Genomic DNA, 14419 nt, shown 5'->3' with positions numbered 1-14419 from the left:
CTTCCCTAGCATTTCTTTTAATTAATTCTCTTGATATTCTGGACCTTTTGTTCTTCTGGATGAATTTTGTTATTATTTTTCTAGTTCTATAAAATATTTTTTGGTTGTTTGATTGGTATGGCACTGAATAAATTATTAATTTAGATAGAATTGTCATTTGTTTTATATTAGCTTGGCCTACCCATGAGCAACTGATGTTTTTCCAATTATTTAGATCTGACTTTATTTGCGTGAAAAGTGTTTTTTAAATCATGTTCATATAGTTTATGGGTTTGTTTTTTAGCAGGTAGAATCTCAAATATTTTATAGTGTCGACAGTAACTTTAAATTAAATTTCTCTTTCTATCTCTTGCTGTTGAACTTTGTTAGTAATATATAGAAATGCTGATGATTTATGTGGGTTCATTTTATTTCCTGCAATTTTGCTGAAGTTGTTTAGTATTTCATGTAGTTTTTTTTACTCCATTCTCCAGGATTCTCTAAGTATATCATCATATCATCTGCAAAGAGTGATAGCTTAGTTTCTTCTTTACCTATTCTAATTCCTTCAATTTTTTTCTTCTTTTATTGCTAAAGCTAATGTTTCTAGTACCATGTTGAATAACAATGGTGATAATGGACATCCTTGTTTCACCCCCAATCTTGTTGGAAATGCTTCTAGCTTATCCCCATTACATAGAATGCTTGCTGATGGTTTTAGGCAGATGCTAATTATCATTTTAAGGAAGGATCAATTTATTCCTATGCTCTCTAGTGTTTTTAATAGGAATGGGTGTTATATTTTGTCAAAAGCTTTTTCTGTATTTGTTGAGGTAATCATATGGTTTCTGTTAGTTTTGTTTTTGATGTGATCAGTTATGCTGATAGTTTTCCTAATATTGTACCAACCCTGAATTCCTGGTATAACTCCTACCTGGTGATAGTGTATTATTCTTGTAGTAAGTGGCTGTAATCTTTTTGTTAATATTTTATTTAAAATTTTTGTGTCTATTTTCATTAGGGAAGTTGGTTTATAATTTTTATTCTCTTTTTTGACTCTTTCTGGTTTAGATATTAGTACCATGATTGTATCATAAAAAGAATTTGGTAGGACTCCTTCTTTGTCTATTTTCCCAAGTAGTCTATATAGTACTGGAATTAATTGTTCCTTAAATGTTTGACAGAATTCCCTTGTAAAACCATCTGGCCCTGGAGATTTTTTCCTAGGGAGTTCATTGATGTCTTGTTTGATTTCTTTTTCTAAGATGGGGTAATTTAAGTATTTTACTTCCTTTTCTGTCAATTTGGGCAATTTATATTTTTGTAAATATTCATCCATTTCACTTAAGATCGTCAAATTTATTGGCATGTAGTTGGGCACAAATATATACTAATAATTGTTTTAATTTCCTCTTCATTGGTGGTGAATTCACCCTTTTCATTTTTACTACTTATAATTTAGTTTTCTTTTTTAAAGCAAATTAACCGAAGGTTTATCTATTTTCTTCATTTATTTATTTTTGTAATTTTTTATTTTATGTTTTTTTAAATTAAATTTTATGTTTATTTTTAGTTTACATAATTCATTTCCATAAAAATTTTCCCCCTAGAATTTATTTATTTTTAGTTTTTAACATTCATTTTTACAAGATTGTGAGTTCCAAATTTTCTCCCCATCTCTCCCCTACCCTCGATCCCAAGATGGCAAGCATACTGAATACCCCTTCCTCCAGTCTGCCCTCTCTTATTTCCTCCTCCATCCCCCTTACCCTCTACCCCCTTATTTCTTGTAGGGAAAGATGGATTTCTATACCCCATTGTCTGTATATCTTATTTCCCAGTTGCATGTAACAACAGTTTTTTTTTTAAACATTTGATTTTAAAACTTTGGATTCCAGATGCTTTCCCTTTCTCCCTCTTCACCCAACCTCATTGGGAAGATAAACAATTCAATATAGGTTGTACATTTGTAGCTATGCAAAGCATTTCCATAGTGGATATATTGTGAAAGTCAGACTATATTTCCCTCTATCCTATCCGACCTCCCACTTGTTCTGTTTTCTACTTTGATCCTGTCCCTTTTCAAAAGTGGGTGCTTCCAACTTCCCTCCCTTATATTATCCCCCCTTTCTTCCCCTTCCCCTCTACTCTCCTGTAGGGTTAGATACCCTATTTAGTTTGTATGTCATTTCCTCCCTAAGCCAAATTTATGGAGAATAAGGTTGACTCATTCCCTTTTGCCTTCCTGTTCTTCCCCTCCATTGCAACAATTTTCCCTTGTCTCTTCTATATTAGATAATTTACCCCATTCTGTTTCTCCCCATCTCCTTTCATTATATTCCTCTCTCACCTCTTAATTTCACCTTTTAAGTATCATCCCTTCCTATTCAATTGGTCCTGTGCCCTGTCTATATATACATGTAGACATATATACACACACTCACATATGTATTCATAGGCCCATATATCCTCCTATATAGACATATATATGTATGTATACACATACACAATACACATACATATCTATACATACACACACACACACATATACACATTTCTATTCCCTTCAACTATTCTCATACTGAGAAAAGTTTCAAAAGTTAAAATTATTGTTTTGTCCATGTAGGAATATAAGTAGTTCAACTTTGATAAGTTCCTTATGATTTCTTTTCCATGTCAGTGGTTTTTTCCAATGGGATATTTCACATTGCCTTCTATTCTTTCGTTTGTTTGGATCTTTTTAATAGTACCTTGATTTCTCATAAAGTCACTAGCTTCCATTTGCTCCACTCTAATTCTGAAGGAATGATTTTCTTTGGTGAGCTTTTGAGATTCTTTTTCCATCTGGCAAATTCTACTTTTTAAGGCATTTTTCTCTTCATTGCCTTTTTGAGCCTCTTTTGCCATCTGAGTTAGTCTATTTTTTAAGGTGTTATTTTCTTCAGTCAAGTTGTTGACTCTCATTTCATAATTTTCTTGCATCATTCTCATTTCTCTTCCCAGTTTTTCCTCCACTTCTCTTATTTGGTTTTCAAAATCCTTTTTAAGCTCCTCTATGGCCTGTAAGCAACTCATATTTTTCTTGGAAGCTTTTGGTGTAGGATTTCTGACTTTGCTGTCTTCCTCCTGTTCCATGCTTTGATCCTTTTTGTCCCCAAAGTAGGAGTGTAAAGTTGGGTTGCTCGCTTTGCTTTGCTTCCTTTGCTTGCTCATGTTGTCACTTAATTACTTGGCTTTTGAGCCTTTTGCCATAGTAGAACTCAGCTACCACAAATGGGAACTTTATCCCAAATGTTGGAGTTTTTGCAGCTGCTGGAGGTATTAGTTGTGTACCCTCTCTGAAGCCTCCACACACTCTGGCAGACTGCTCATGAACCCCAGGACATCCACCCTAGACAGCAATCCAGATCCAAGCATGTTAAAGCAAGAGTGATTACCACTCAGACTGGTTGCTTAGTCCCACTACAATCAGCAGACCAGGAGCTCTGAAGCAACCATGAGGTGGTGGCCGCATGGCTGGGGCACCTCAGTTGCTTCTTGTCCCGGGGGCAAAGGCCAGATTGAACTCTGAATTCCCAGGTTCCAAAGTGCACACTGCACTGACCTCTCACTTTGTCCTTGGCATCTATGGGTTGATAATTCTGTTAACCGCCACAGCTGCCGGTCATCTGAAGTCCCTTCAGCTGGCAGCTAGTCAGGCTGCCCTGAAGCTAGAACCTCGGGCTTATACAGGGCTGAGCTCGGCTCCCAAAACACTGTGCTGGCCGCTTCCTACCGGGTTGTCCTCAGTGGGAGGTTAGCTTCTTTGTGTCATTTTGTGGGTTTTGTAGCTCCAAAGTTTGTCAAGAGTAATTTTTACATGAATTGGGGGAGGTGGGAGCCGGAGCTGCATGGAAGACCTGTTTCTACTCCGCCATCTTGATTCCACCCTCTCCCATAAGATTTTGAGTTACAAATTTTCCCCTCATCTTTCCTCTACCCAACACCCCTAAACAGCGATCCCACTGTATACCTCTTCCCCCAACCTGTTCTCTCCTATATCCTCCCCCATAACCCTCTGACTTTCCAGTAGGGGAAGATGGATCTCTATATCCCAGTGCCTGTATATCTTATTTCCTTGTTGCATGTAAAAAGAAATAATAATATTTTTTAAAACATTTGATTTTAAAATTTTGAATTCTAGATTCTTTCCCTTCCTCCTTCGTCACCCACCATTACTGGGAAGATAGGCAATTCAATATAGGTTGTACATGTGTAGCTACACAAAACGTTTCCATAGTGGATATATTGTGAAAGACTGACTATATTTCCCTCCATCCTATTCTGCCCCCCACTTGTTCTGTTCTCTACTTTGACCCTGACCCATCTCAAAAGTGTGTGCTTCTAACTCCCCCCACCCCAACCTGCTCTTCCCTCCATCATCCCCCCTTTCATCCCCTCCCCCACTACTCTCCTGTAGGGTGAGATACCATATTTAGTGTGTATGTCATTCCCTCTCTAAGCCAAATTCAATGAAAGTAAGATTGACTCATTCCATTTTGCCTTCCTGTTCTTCCTCTCCATTTTAACAGTTTTCCCTTGCCTCTTCTATATGAGATAATTTACCCCATTCTGTCTCTCCCCATCTCCTCTCATTATCTTCTTCTCTCACCTTTCAATTTCACCTTTTAAGTATTATCCCTTCCTATGCAATTGGTCCTGTGCCCTCTATCTATGTATACCTGTACACACACACACACATATATATGTATATATATATACACACACTCACATATGTATTTATACACCCATATACCCCCTATTCAGACATATATGTATGTGTGTATATATATATATATGTATATATATATATATATATATATTCCCTTCAACTATTCTCATATTGAGAAAAGTTTCTTAAGTTTTGCTTTTGACCACTACCTCAATCTTCCCTCTTTTCTATCAGCCCTCTGCCTTTTCTTTCCCTTTTTCCTTACTACTTCTTCCTTCCCTTCAAACCACTCCCTTCCTTTCCTTTCCTCTTTTGCCTCCTACTGCCTGTAAGTCAAGTTAGATCTCTATACCTAACTGTTATTCCCTCCTTGAGCCAAATCTGATGAGAGTAAAGATCTAACAATGCTCATCTCCCTCCCTTCTTTCACTCTACTGTAATATGTTTTTGTACCTCTTCATGTCATGTAATTTACCCTTTTCTGCCTCCTTCTTTCCTCTTCTCCCATTACAATCCCTTTTCACCCCTTAATTAGGTTTTTAAAAAATCATCACAATCAGTTAATTTATATGTTTACCCTTTCTCTATGGATATCCCTTATAAATGTTGTAATAAAGATACAATTCTCAAGAGTTACAAATATCATCTTCCTATGTAGGGATGTAAACAGTTTGCCCTTATTGAATGTCCATCTCCTTGCCTAAAAGATTTTGCTCAGTTTTGCTGATTATGATCAGTTTTGATCTTTGTTTGTAATCTAAACTCCTTTGTCTATCTTTTAATGTAAAAGCTACAAGATTATGTGTGATCCTGACAGTGGTTCCATGATATTTGAATTGTTTCTTTCTGGTTGCTTGCTGTATTTTCTTCTTGACCTGATAATTCTAGAATTTGGCTATGATATTCCTTGGCGTTTTCAATTTGGTATCTTTTTCAGGAGGTGATTGGTGGATTCTTTCAATGACTATTTTACCCTCTGGTTCTAGGACCGCAGGGCAGTTTTCCTTGATGATTTCTTGGAAGATGTCCAGGCTCTTTTTTTCATCATGACTTTCAAGTAGACCAATAATTCTTAAATTATCTCTCCTGGGTCTATTTTCCAGGTCAGTTGTTTTTCCAACTTCTTCTATTTTTCTTCTATGTTTTCGTTCAAGATCAGTAAGGGAGAGTAAAAGTGACTTACTGCTTACTCCACCATTTTGGCTTCCAGAATATATCATGGTCATATATACTTAATTTTGATGTTGGACTTTCTTATTCAAACAAAAGTTTGAAGTATTTGGTTCAACACCAGTCAAACACAGTCTTAATTCTGGTTCCACATTGAGTCTATTTTTGTATTTTTATTTTAAAAAAGCATAAATGAAAATGCTCTCACATAAATATAGTGAGAAGTGGTAGGAGAATTTTATAAGCTGTCTTTCTGAGAGATATAAATTCATTTTTTTGCATCATCTTACAAGTTGATGAAATTAATAGCTTGTTATGCTATATTTTTTCCTAACTAATGATGATGTTGTATTAAATGATAAATGTACTTAAAGTACAATTACATATATTATTTTGTTTTTTAATGCTGTTTATAGATTAACTTTTGTAAAGAAAGAATCTTTTGTAAAGAAAGAACATTGACTTTCTTCTTTTTTACCCTGGCATACCAGCTATACTTTTCTAGAAACTATTGAATGACTGACTGGACAGTGTTGTTAGCCAGTTTATTTGAAAAATCCCAGAGAGAAGAATAGTATAAAGGGAGAATGTTTAAATTAGAAAACAGGCTAATACTACAATGAGAGGCAATGTAAGGTCTGTTTTGGCAGAATTTTGTGATGATCTCTGATGATTTCAAGATGGCATGTAATGTGCATATTTAGTAATCAAGATTTTCAGATGACTTGAAATTTGTGCTGCAAGAATGTAAATATTCATAGCATCTTTATCATGTAATTATGTAACTGATGAAATATGATTACAGGGGGAAAGGGAGAGCTATTCTGGTGTGTTGTACAGACCACAAGGGAGGACATGCATATACACCTGACAATGTGTTAAAAATCATTTTGCATTTGAATGTCATTAAAGCCTGGTGAAGGTTTGAAAACAATTTGATGACACTTTGAGAAACCCTAAGAGCACATTGTGCTTAGTCAGAAGTGATCAGTTTGATGTACGCATTGCATGAGCACAATGCTGAGTCGAAACACTTTGGGTATAGTTTCAAATTGTTCTCCAGAATGTTTGGACTAGTTCACAATTCCACCAATAGCATATTTGTGTCTCAAATTTTCTACATCTTCTCTAACATTTGTCATTTTACTTTTCTGTCATCTTAGCTAATCTGATAGTTGTGAGGTGGTACCTCAAAGTTGTTTTAATTTGTATTTCTCTAACCAATAGTGATTTAGAACATTTTTCCATGTTACTACTGATATCTTTGATTTCTTTTTCTGAGAACTACCAGTTCATATCCTTTTACCATTTATCAGTTGTGAAATGGCTATTATTTTTATAAATATGGTCCAGTTTCTTATACCTTTGAAAAATGAGGCCTTTATCAGAGAAACTTTCTGTTCATTTCTCTCCATTTCCTGCTTTCCTCCTAATTTTATTTGCATTAGTTTTATTTGTACAAAAGCTTTTGAATTTCATGTAATCAAAATTATCCATTTTACTTCCTGTAATCCTTTCTCTCTCTTGTTTAGTCACAAACTGTTTTCTTATCCTCCATATATCAGACAAGCACATTTTTTTGATGCTACCCTAATTTACTTATGATATCACTCTTTATGTCTTAATCATGTGCCTATTTTTACCATATCTTGGTATATGGTAAACTGCTTTCTAGTTATTCCAACAATTTTTGGCAGATAATGAGTTCTTGTCCCCCAAACTTGGATCTTTAGGTTTATGAAACACTAGAATACTATAGTCATTTAATACTGTATATTTTACTATACAGTCTATTCTATTTTACTGATCCGCTACTCTCCTTTTTAGCCAGTACCAGATTTTTTTGATGATTACTGTTTTGTAATATAATTTGAAATCTGGTGCTGCTAAGCTGCCTTCCTTCATTTTTTTCTCCCATGAATTCCCTTGATAGTCTCAACATTTTGTTTTTCCAAAGAAATTTTACTATTATTTTTCTGTCTCTATAAAATAATTTCTTGGTAGTTTGACTGGTATGGCACTGAATAAGCAAATTAACTTTAAGTTGTCATTTACGTATATAATGTTTCATTAGTTATTCTGTTTCATTTTATGTTAATCTGGGCAGATTATATTTTCCAGATCAGTTGTTTTTCCAAAGAGATGTTTCAGCAGCTGCTGCTGCTCTAGGGCTAGACCTGGACGGTGCTTCTCTCTCATCCAGGTTAGACCGGCCTTTCCTACTGACCTTCTAAGGTGTCTTTGGTGTTTGTGGGTTGAGAAGTCTGTAAACCACCACAACTGCCAGTGATTCTGTCCCCTGACACCTATTCCAGCCCTGTCTGTGCCAGCGCAGCCCATGCTGGACTGTGATCTTGTCTTAGACTAGTGCAACAGACATTTCCAATTGACCTTCCAGGTTGTCTTGGGCTGGAAATTTGTTTCACTCTGTCATTTTGTGGGTTCTCCTGCTCTCGAATTTGTTTAGAGTTATTTTTTACAGGTATTATGAGGGGTTTGAGGTAGGTGTCAAGCAAGTCACTGCTTTTACTCTGCCATCCTGGCTCCACCCCTCCTGCCTCCCCCTTTTTTACATTAGCTATAGCATGGTATTATTATTCCCTAGCCCCATATTTTAATGTTGTGTTTCTCTGTTTCAAGTGCGTTTCTTGTAAACAACATATTTTTAGATTTTGGTTTCTGATCTATTCTGCTCTCCACTCACATTCAAAATTACAAGTACTAATTGTACCTTTCCCATCTATCCTATTTTCTTCTGTTTTTCTTTTCTCTCTCTTTTTATACAGTCCCTCCTCTTAAGTCTGCTTTGCTTCTGACCACTTCCTTTATCCACTGTCCCTTTTCTACCACTTCTCCCCTTTTTCCTCATACCCTTCCCTTCCTACTTCTCTGTTGGGCAAGATATATTTCTATTACCAATTGAGTGTGTGTCTTTTACCCCTCTATATGAAACAATTTAAATGTGAGGAAGCTTCAGTTATTGCCCAGCCACCCATCCTTGTCATACCCCCCCCCCCCCCCCCCCCGTAAGAGGTCTTCCTAGCTCCTTGCTTTTATGTGAGATATTTTTTCACATTCTTCCGCTCCCTTCTCCCTTCTCCCAGGGCATCCCTCTTTCTTTCCCATCCATTTTTTTTACATCGTCTCAATATAATCAGTTTACTCAAATGTGTGGGATCTTTCTGTGTGGAATCCTTTTAATTAAAGCTAACGTTCTTAGGAATTACATGTATCATTTTCTCGCTTAAAAATATAAACACTAACCTTATTGAGACTTATGATTTCTCTTTCATGTTTATCTTCTTATGCTTCTTGTGAGTCTTGTCTTTGAATGTTATATTTTCTTTTCAGTTTTCAGTTCAGTTCAGTTCTTTTTATTGGGAAAGCTTGAAAGTCCTTTATTTCATTAAATGCATATTTTTTTCCCTTGAAGGATTATATTCAGGTTTTTTGGGTGTAGTGCCAATACAATATTCATGGCACCTACGGCTGCTATGAATATGCTGATGTAATTCTGAATTACAAAATATAACAGACTCTCCACATGAAAGACAGAACCAAAACATTTATTTAAATACAGAAAGCTGATACCAGAAAGCCATATCCATCATAGAAACAAAGAAATCTATACACAATAACAATGCAGAGGGCACCACCATCCCTAAGCCTTCCCCTTGCTTGGGCCTTCCCACAGACAAACACTCATAGCTTACTGCCTGTTTCCTTTTTCTCCCTCAGCTCTGACTGTTCTGACTAACTTCCTCTTAACTCTGCTCCACCTTTCCTGTTCTACCCTTCTAGTAAGCTCCTCCCATCACAGACTCATGTGACTCAGGCTTCCATGTGACTCAAGCAGGTCACATGAACCTATTAATGGATGGGAAAGATTTTACAATGTAAAATGTAATGTAATTTATGTAATAAATTGTTTTATTTAAGAAGATAAAATGCTTATCTTATGCTTTTAATGAGTCTTGTATTTGAATGTTATATTTTCTTAAACATAAAATGTAATGTAATAATGTAAATTACATTTACATTACCATTACTCTAGGGAGGTTTTTCTTTTTTTTTAGGTTATTCTTAGTTGTAGTCCTAGCTCTTTTGCATTCTAGAATATCATATTCCAAGCGCTCCACTCTTTTAATGTGTAGTAGTTATATAATCTTATGTGAACCTGACCGTAGCTCCTCGGTATTCAAATAGTTTCTTTTCTACTGCTTGAAATATTTTCTCTTTGACCCAGGAACCCTGGAATTTTGTTATAATATTCCTGGGAGTTTTTATCTTGGGATCTCTTTCAGGTGATAATGATTGATGGGTTCTTTCAGTGTTTATTTTACCCTCTAGTTCTAGTATACTAGGACAGTTTTTCTTGAGATATAATGTCTAGACTTTTTGATCATGGTTTTCAGGTAATCGAATAATTTTTAAATTATCTTTCCTTGATCTATTTACTAGTTCAGTTTTTTAAATGATATTTCACATTTTCTTCTTTTTTTTCATTCTTTTGACTTTATTTGTTTCTTGATGTCTCATGGAGTCATTAGCTTCCACTTCCCTAATTCCAATTTTTTTTTACAGAATTTTTTTCTTTAGTGAGCTTTTTTAGCTCTTTTTGAATTTGACCAATTCTGCTTTTAAAGCAATATTTTCATCAGTGAATTTTGTGCTTTTTCCATTTGACCAATTATGTTTTTTAACTGTTATTTTCTTAAGTATTTTTTGTATCTCTTTTACCAAGCTGTTAATTATCTTTTCATAGTTTTCTTTCTTTGCTCCAATTTATTATTACTTTTTTTGTAATAAGCCACAAGTTTTATTGCAATGTGGCCAATTTTTTGGGGGTGGGGAAATTTGTTCTCAAAAACAATGTTCCGTTTAAGGCTCTTTTCATACAGAAATTGCCGTTATAACATTATTCAAAATATCTTTAGTGCTGCAAGACTCACATGGTAAACACTTAACTCCTACTCCCGTAGTGCACATTCAGTGGAAAATAAAAAGGCATTAACAACTGCTACATTTAAGAAGATATGTAGATAACAGGAATGAACACTCAGGTACTATAGGTACTATACTAATTTGATGACAGTTAAGACAACCTAATTGTCATTCCTTTTGGAAGGGGACAACCTTATCACATAAAAGTGTGATATATATATATATATATACACACACACACATATGTATAAATATACACATATGTGTATATACATATATACATGTATATATGTATACATATATGTATGTATGTATCTATGTGTGTGCGCTGCCATGTCACAATAGGCGTGCTAAAGGCAGGTTAGGTGTAAAAAGCACAAGAACTTCAGGAACTGCAATCAAGTGCAACTCTAAGTAATACTGAATGAAGTTAAGCATCTGACTAGTGGATCATACTTTCAAGGCATTTAATTAGCTTAACCCTTTGCAGTTTTCTAAGCTATTCATATTGACTACCATATTCATCTTAGTTCTACAAGGGATGCATAAAATGCCATTTGCTTTGCCTAAAATGTGATGTGAAGGCATTCCTCAGGTTCTACATAAAACTACCAGGATGAAACAGTCTAATGGCAGTTACTGGTAGGCTGTTTAAATTACTGACTTCTTTATGTTTTGTGGGAAGATATGGTAAGGGACAAAAACCTAACACTATTCCCTGATGTAGTTGCAGAAATAGAGGCTACTTCTGGATGGCACTTCACTGTCATTTTATAAAGGTCTTCCTTCAAGTGAAACTACTACATTGCCTCCCAATTTCTCTCCAAGTGTTGAATGATTCATAATATCATCCAAGCCATTTACTTGCCACTTGTGTTTAATACCTGTAAATTTCTTTTTTTCTTTTTCTTTTTTTTTTGCTTTTTGGAGGGCAGTTGGGGTTAAGTGACTTGCCCAAAGACACACGGCTCGTTTTTGTGTTAAGTGTCTGAGGCCGGATTTGAACTCAGGTCCTCCTGACTCCAGGGCTGGTGCTCTATTCACTGTGCTACCTAGTTGCCCCATGTAAATTTCTTTTTAATGGCATCTTTAGAACTAGCATAAATCATCTTGCTTTTTTAAAGGCACACATTCAGGAGCCCAGAATATAAAAACTAGATCTTCTTTCTTAGACTCTTTTGTCTTGTATGTGGTATCATACAAAGCATATCAGCAATCATTCAGAGGTAGCAACTTCACAAAAGATGTGTAGGGTCTTCTACAGTATCACCAATGTCACCCACCAAGATCAGCTTTGCTTCTTCTACACTTATTTGTTTTTTGTTATTACTTAAACAGAAGGTAATTGCTTTCTTTCTTTTTTTGATCTCTTCTTGTGTAGAAGATTTCCTTACTTTCATGTCTTTAAAAACTTTGATTACTTCATCATTCACAGTTACTCCAGAAGGCATGGTTCCAGGGATGGTAAAAGCTGAGGTGGCAAATCCTCACTCAGTGGTCTAATTTCTTTACATAAATTTTCCTCTACCACTGTTATTTGATTAAAAAAAAAGTTTTTTTTAAATAGCTCTTCCAGGAATTCTTGTTGAGCTTGTGTCCAATTCACATTTTTTTCTTTGAGACTTTGTAGGTAGCTGTTTTGACTTTGTTGTCTCTTCCAAATTTATGTCTTGATTTTTCCTATAACCACAGTACCTTTTTATCATCAGTTTATTTTGTGGTTGTTGTTTGACCATTTTTCAGCTCTTTCAACGATTTGGGGCTTTATGTTAAAGGTGGGCTCTGTTCCCAGAATGGGAAGTGTGTGGGGCACTGTCCCAAGCTTCAGACTTTTCTTCCACATTGCTCTTTTTATAGCTAGTTCTGGTGTTTGGGACTTTTTAGTGCTTCTAAGGTGATGTGACCTGGGGAGTGAGCTGGTCACTGCTTTCCTGTTCTACACTCTGGTGGAGAACCCCCAGGAGAACCCCTGTTCCTTCAGGTTGCAGTGAACATTATTTCTTAGGGCCTCTGATCCCAGAAATTGCAAATAATACTTCCCTTAAGATCCTTGCTCTCTTGTGACCGAAAGTGACACATATAGCTCCTCAGGGCCTCTGCTCCCTCTTGTCTTCCCTTGAACTGTGACCCAGAAGTAGGTATAGGTAATAGAGTTGCCAGACAGCTTACAGTCCTACATCCAGTGCTAGCATTGAGATCCTCTGTAATTTCTTTGTGACCATTTGCCTCATCCCTTTCCCATCTTTGGCTTGAGAGCTTCCTAAGTTGCTGCTGCTTCCGTCATTACTCCCTAGTCCCATTTAGTGATCCACATGGACTCTGGGCCACTCCACCCTCTGTGTCACAGAATGAAGAAGAAGAACAATAGTAGGCTTAGTAGTGATATAGGTGGATCAAAGGATACATACAATTTAGTAACTTTATGAGTCCAATTCTATATTGCTTTTCAGAATGACTGGACCAATTCATGGCTCTTTCAATAGTGCACTAGTATATTTCTTCTCTCCTATCCCTTCCAGCATATATCATTTTCTTCTTTTGTCATAAAGGGGTGTGAAGTAGGACCTCCAAGATTTTTTTGGCCCAGAATGCAGTAGAGGACCTTGGCCTTTTCAAGCTAAGGTCCTTTTCAAGGTCTTTATTTTTATTAATTAATTAATTTTTAGTTTTCAGCATTTATAAGATTTTGAGTTCTAAATTTTCTCCTTCTCCCTCCCCTCAAGATTGTTTGTAATCTTACATAGGCTGTGCATATACATTTCATATTAAATATATTTTCACATTAGTCATGTTGTAAAGAAGAATTAGAGCCAATGGGAGAAAGAATGAGAAAGAACAATAACAACAAAAAAGAGAGAGCAAATAGTATGCTTCAATCTGCATTCAGACTCTGTAGTATTTTTTCTGGATGTGGATAGCATTTTCTATTGTGAGTCTTTTGGAATTGTCTTAGATGCTTGCATTGCTGAGAAGAGCTAAGTCTTTCAAAGTTAGTCATTGCACAATGTTGCTGTTACTGTGTACAGTGTTCTCTTGATTCTGTTCACTTCACTCAGCATCAGTTCATTTCAGTCTTTCCAGGTTTTTCTGAAGTTTGCCTGCTCATTGTTTCTTATAGCACAGTACTATTCTGTTACATTCATAAACTACAACTTGTTCAACCATTCCCCATCTGATGGGCATCCCCTCAGTTTCTAGTTCTTGACCATCACAAAAAGAACTGCTATAAATATTTATGTACATGTGGGTCCTTTCCTAATTTTTATGGTCTCTTTTGGATACAGCTCTAGAAGTGGTATTGCTAGGTCAAAAGGTATGTACTTTTTTATTGTCCTTTGGGCTTCATTCCAAATTGCTCTCCAGAATGGTTGGTTCAGTTCACAACTCCACCAATAATGCATTAGTGTTCTAATTTCCCTACATCTTCTCCAACATTTATAATTTTCCTGTTTTGTCATGTTAGTCAATCTGATAGGTGTGACATTGTACCTCAGTGTTGTTTTGATTTGCATTTCTCTAATCAAAAGTGATTTAGAGCATTTTTTCATATGATTATAGTTGGCTTTAATCTCATCTGGAACCTGCCTGTTTATATCCTTTGACCATTTGTAGTGG

General features: G+C 35.8%; 1 protein-coding gene and 1 pseudogene across 7 annotated transcripts in view; one reads left to right on the top strand and one right to left on the bottom strand.

Moving 5' to 3' along the window:
* The window catches only part of EHBP1 (EH domain binding protein 1), a 422755-nt gene that overhangs the window by 24042 nt on the left and 384294 nt on the right, over positions 1-14419 (top strand). The window lies entirely within an intron of this gene.
* On the bottom strand, positions 10645-12750 carry LOC138146946 (cofilin-2-like; annotated as a pseudogene).

The sequence above is a fragment of the Petaurus breviceps genome, unplaced genomic scaffold (assembly GCF_028583685.1).
Source record: "Petaurus breviceps papuanus isolate PSGF00001 unplaced genomic scaffold, PetGlider_PUasm1.0 90775, whole genome shotgun sequence".
Taxonomy (NCBI): Eukaryota; Metazoa; Chordata; class Mammalia; order Diprotodontia; family Petauridae; genus Petaurus; species Petaurus breviceps.
This window is presented reverse-complemented; position numbering and strand designations above follow the sequence as displayed.